This window comes from Tursiops truncatus, chromosome 9, assembly GCF_011762595.2.
Source record: "Tursiops truncatus isolate mTurTru1 chromosome 9, mTurTru1.mat.Y, whole genome shotgun sequence".
Classification (NCBI taxonomy): domain Eukaryota; kingdom Metazoa; phylum Chordata; class Mammalia; order Artiodactyla; family Delphinidae; genus Tursiops; species Tursiops truncatus.
In genome coordinates this window covers 13,280,997-13,286,996 of record NC_047042.1, presented here as the reverse complement: position 1 = coordinate 13,286,996, position 6,000 = coordinate 13,280,997, and positions in this window count along the sequence as shown.

Sequence of the window (6,000 nt, the reverse complement as noted above, 5' to 3'; positions counted from 1 at the left end):
AACCCACTCAAAAAAATGGGCAGAAGATCTAAATAGACATTTCTCCAAAGAAGACATACAGATGGCCAAAAAGCACATGAAAAGATGCTCAACATCACTAATCATTAGAGAAATGGAAATCAAAACCACAATGAGGTATCACCTCACACTGGTCAGAATGGCCGTCATCAAAAACTCTACAAACAATAAATGCTGGAGAGGGTGTGGAGAAAAAGGAACCCTCCTACTCTGTTGGCAGGAATGTAAATTGGTACAGCCACTATGGAGAACAGTATGGAGGTTCCTTAAAAAACTAAAGCTAGAGTTGTCATATGATCCAGCAATCCCACTCCTAGGCACATATCCAGAAAAGATGAAAACCCTAATTTGAAAAGATATATATACCCTAATGTTCATAGCAGCACTATTTACATTAGCCAAAACATGGAAGCAACCTAAATGTCCATCAACAGATGGAAGACGTGGTATATAAATACACAGTGGCATATTACTCAGCCATGAAAAAGAATGAAAAATGATATTTGCAGCAACATGGATGGACCTAGAGATTAGCATCCTAAGTGAAGTCAAACAGAGAAAGGCAAATACCATATGACATCACTTATATGTAGAATCTAAAAAAATAATACAAATGAACTTATTTACAAAACAGAAACAGATTCACAGACATAGATAACAAACTTATGGTTACCAAAGGGGAAAGAGGGAGGGACAATTAGGAGTTTGGGATTAACATATACAGACTACTATATGTAAAATAGATAAACAACAAGGACCTACTGTATAGCACAGGGAACTATACTCGATATCTTGTAATAACCTATAATGGAAAATATAAGAATATATATACACACACACAGCTCGATCACTTTGCTGTACACTTGAAACTAACACAACATTGTAAATTAACTATACTTCAATTGAAAAAAAAGTTCTGAGTATTTCTCAAACTTTTTGAACATAGAACTCTTCTTTGGGGGGAGATTCTTTTAAGACTTTTTCCAGTATTGGCACCTTATCTAGATAAATGCTCACATGGCTGGGTCATAGCTGATAAATTCGAAAACGTGTCTTCATTCCTGGACATCCCTGGTCCCTTGTGATCCTTCCCCTAATGGGGCCTCAGCTTCAGCATTCTGGGCTCACAGCCCCAGAAACTGAGGGCTACAGCAACACAAAAGTGTCTTTTAGATTTCTGACTTTTAAGCTACATCTTTGAGACAACATAATGAAATAATGGTTTTGAATCTCAAAAGTCAAAGCCCCAGGGGACTCAGTGCAGGCAGTTTCTGGCAGAAATCATAGATTTGGATGAATGTAAGAGAATACTTTTTTCCTGACATAGGAGAGGTTAAGACCCTCTGATTGAGGAAAGGAGAAAAAAAAGGAGAGAGAGAGAGATCAGGTGCAGGTGAGTGTCCCTGAGAAAGGTAGCATGTGATAGAATCCCCAAGTTAGTTTGAAGATGTAAAAGCAGAAGGACCCCTGTTCACTTCCCCTTGGTAACTCCAAGGGGAAACCAAACCTCACGGAGAAGCCACAAGTCCAGGACAGCACCAAGTGTGTTGATCAGAACTGTGTTCGCCGCAAGGGATAGAAACCCTCAATAGACTGAGGCATTGATTTCTCTTTCTTTTTGGCCATGCCCCATGGCTCATGGGATCTTAGTTCCCCAACCAGGGACCGAACCCGGGCCCCCAGCAGTGAAAGCTCGGAGTCCTAACCACTGAACCGCCAGGGAAATCCCTGATTTCTCTTTAAAGTCTGGGTTGACTGTCTAGGGCCAGAAACATGCTCCACACCATGAAGAACCCAAGCCCCTCTGTGTTGTTGCTTCGCCTTGTGTGGCCTCAACATCCGAGTCCAAGTCCTGGGCAGCAGGATGGAGGAGGGGACAGAGAAAGAGCAAAGGAACCCACCTGCTCTTTCCTAAGAAAGGTCTACGGAAGCTCCTGTATATTTCTACCACATATGTTTAACCAGAAGTTAGCCACTTGGTATTATGGGTTGAGTTGAGCTCCTCAAAACTATAGGTGGAAGTCCTAACCCCCGCCGTACCTGGGAATGTGACTTCCTTTGCGGATGTAATCAGGTTAAGACGAAGTCAGTAAGGGTGGACCCTGATCTGATGTGACTGGTGCCCTGTACGAAGGGAAGAGACCCAGACACACACAGGGAGAGGTCAGCCATGTGGTGAGAGAGGCAGAGACTGAAGTGATGCCTACACAAGCCAAGGAACCCAAGGACTGTCGGCAAAAATCAGCAGGCAGAAGAGGCAAGGAAGGATTCCTCCCTGAGTCCGCAGACAGGGAGCAGTCTTGTGACACCTTGATTTTGGACTTCTAGCCTCCAGAACTGTAAGACGATACATTTCTGTTGTTTTAAGCCACCCAGTTTGTAGGACAAAGTGGGCAATAGGGGGCATTAAGGTTTTCAAGTGGGATAACAGCAGGAGGAAATTTGTATTTTAAGGGGACTGTCTACCCAGTGAGCCATTGAACACTCAGCAGCCCGTTTAAGAGCCAGCAGAGGCCAGACCATGAAGGACCTTGAACGGCAGGCTTAGTAGTCCTCCGAGGGTGGAAATTACCTAATGAGATGCCCTCATTTACTGTCTGAGAGGAGTCTGTGTCAAGGTTGTGCCTGAAGGCAAGGCCATCAGGAAAAACCTTTCTCTCCTCCTTCAGTTCATGTGTTACATAAATGGGCCAAAGACAGCCTGTGTATTGGGTCGCGAGGTATATTTCTTCACTGCAGACTGAGAACTGCCCAAAGCCTGCCAGGGAGAAACTCAAACTTTTACAAGTCCAGTTATTTTAAACAGATCCCAAACCAGCAGATGTCTAGCCATTTAGAGGCTGCCTACTTTGCATACCCTGCAAGACGTGGCTCCTTCACGACTGCCAGCTGTAGATAAGATAGAACCTGGTAGTTATAAGCCCCCAAGTGACCTTTGGAGTTTTCTGACCCGGACACTCCTCACCATGCTCTGAGCCACGTACGACCCCTCTCTCCCAGTCCCAAATCCCTGGGACTTCCCTTGTTCTCTTCCACTTCTGGAGGGTGGCCCACTCACCAAAAGCCTCTCATGGTCTATATTGTAATGAACTTCTCCACATGTGCACACCTGTTCCAGCACAACTGCTTCCCTCGTGGTCCTATTTTTTTCCCTTGATCAGCCCCCAAGTCCCTTGAATCTCATCATCGTGTCCCAGGGCCTCGCCCCACTGACTGCTTCCAGGGACTGCGGCTTAGGACGGCTCCTTGAACCCAGTCTTCCTGGATGAATCCTTTGGTCTGAGACCAGAGGGAACAGAACATACTGAGGAGAGGGTATGGGATGGATACCACCCAGGGGCCTGGAGAGGCAGCCCCTGCACAGCCCCGAGGGGCTGTTTTCGGGATGCATCAACAAAGGATACCTTCTTCGTGAAATAAGCCAGACAGAGAAAGACTAATACCACATGGAATCAATCAATCACTTTTATGTGGAATCTTTTAAAAAGTCAAACTCATAGAAACAGTGTAGAAAAGTGGTTGCTAGGGGCTGGGGTGTGGGGGAAAGAGGGCGGGGCTGGTAAAAGGGAACAAACTTCCAGCTGTAAGGTGAATAAAGTCTTGTTGCCAAGTCCAGGCTTGTACTGCTCGCTGCATGAGAGGCCGATAAATCGAGAGAGGAGGTGTTGGGGCAAGGAGTAGCTACTTCATTTGGAAAACCAGCAGAGAGAGAAGGTGGTGGATTCATGTCCCAAGTTAGGACTCAGGCTTCTCTTATACTAAAATGGGAGGGAGGAAAGTCAGACATTTCCTGGTTCCCGTCATCCCCCACAGGGGATCGTTCATTGCTTCCTGCCTGAGGTCATTCACAGGTGGGCTTGCTTAGGATTTTTCCTGTGAGCTAAATGAAGGTATTTCAGCTTAATGCTCATTACCTGGGAGGCAAGGTTCCCAGAGACAGGCCATTATGTGTAATTTAAGCTTACAGGCAACACCCCTTCAGTGAGTAACTTGTAATAGAATACAAAGGTTCTTCCCTATTACAGTTCCCCACTGTCAAGGTCCATTCCACAGTCTTATGGGAAAAGGGAGGAAGACCTCTCTGGCTACTTCTGGAGACAAGTATCCTTAAAACCTTTAGTCAGTCCTGTTTTATCTGCAACTACTTGAACCTGATGGAACCCCTTAGCACTGTGTGGTCCAATTTGTAATTGAACTTGGGGTTTTGGTTCCAGGTCCCAATACATATACTCAATTCCTGTGCTATTTACTTGGAAACAAATTGGCTGACCCTTCTCCAGCTGCAACGAAATTCCCATCTCCTTCAGTTGCAGAGGCAGACTTGCTGGAGGCAAAGTCATGAACAGAAGTTAGTACAGAGCCCAAACTTTTAACATCATTGGCAACTGCTAGGTCTTTTAGAGCATTTACAGATTCTCCTGCCTGAGCAGACACCTGGAATGGCGTACCATACAATATTCTCAATGGGGCTAAATTTGAGCCTGCTTCTGGGAGCCACCGATAGGTAGCAGGGCAACTGGCAAGGCCTTATCCCAAGTTAAATTAACCTCTTGACATAAACAACGTTCTTTTTAATGTACGACTCATTTTCTTGGTTTACCCTGTTGATTGTGGTCTCTAGGAGGAATGTAGTTTCAATGGCTTAATCCAAATCAGGGGATCATTTCCCTAAGGAGGGCTTTAACCATTTCTGAGACTTTCTGTGCAGGTGGGATATGCTTCCACCGATCCTGAAAAAGTGTCCAGACACTAGCAGGTTATCTGAAATTTCTTGCAGCTCAAGGCATTTGAGTAAAGTCTGTTTTCCGGTCCTCGATGGGGTAGGTTCCTGTGTTGAGTCCCCATCTGGGAAGGTCTGACAGCAGTTTTTGGGTTACTTTTAGCACAAATCATGCAATTCTGAGTGACTTGCTGGATGGCTTTTTGTAGGTTAGGCCCCCCATATATATTTTTGAATCCCTTGTAAGGTGGCAAATCTCCTGTAATGAGTACTATCGTGAATGTGCTGCAGCACAGGGTCCAGAGTACCTCAGGGATCGAAACAACTGTGCACTGCATTTCCAGCCAGGTTAGGTGTGATCCAAGTGAAACCCCACTCTGTCCTTTTCTGAATACACTGGCTGGTATTCTGACAGGTCAATCTGTGGGAGAAGTGATGCTCTTGCCTCAGAGAATATTGTTTTAGATTAGGTGTCCCATCATCCCCTTTTTTTTGTTTGTTTTTTGTTAGTTTCTGCTTTATAACAAAGTAAATCAGTTATACATATACATATGTTCCCATATCTCTTCCCTCTTACGTCTCCCTCCCTCCCAACCTCCCTATCCCAACCCTACAGGCGGTCACAAAGCACTGAGCTGATCTCCCTGTGCTATGCGGCTGCTTCCCACTAGCTATCTACCTTACCTTTGGTACTGTATATATGTCCATGCCTCTCTCTCGCTTTGTCACAGCTTCCCCTTCCCCCTCCCCATATCCTCAAGTCCATTCTCTAGTAGGTCTGTGTCTTTATTCCTGTCTCACCCCTAGGTTCTTCACGACTTTTTTTTTTGCGGTATGCGGGCCTCTCACTGTCGTGGCCTCTCCCGTTGCGGAGCACAGGCTCCGGACGCGCAGGCTCAGCGGCCATGGCTCACGGGCCCAGCCGCTCCGCAGCATGTGGGATCTTCCCGGACCGGGGCACGAACCCGTGTCCCCTGCATCAGTAGGCAGACTCTCAACCACTGCGCCACCAGGGAAGCCCTCCATCATCCCTTTTTAATGGGATTCGTACTGGCCATGTGTTTTTGGCCTTCCCTGGGGTGCCATCTGTTGGCTTAAAGCATGTTCTGGAGCGACTCTGATGTCAAGCTGTCCTGGTGAAAATCTTCAGGGTGCGGTCTCTCAGCAAGTTAATCAGCTCATTCCCCACTACCAATTTTACCTGGGGCTCTTGTGGGGAATTAAGCACCTCAAGTCCAAGGGAGCCCCTGGGCCTCCTCATT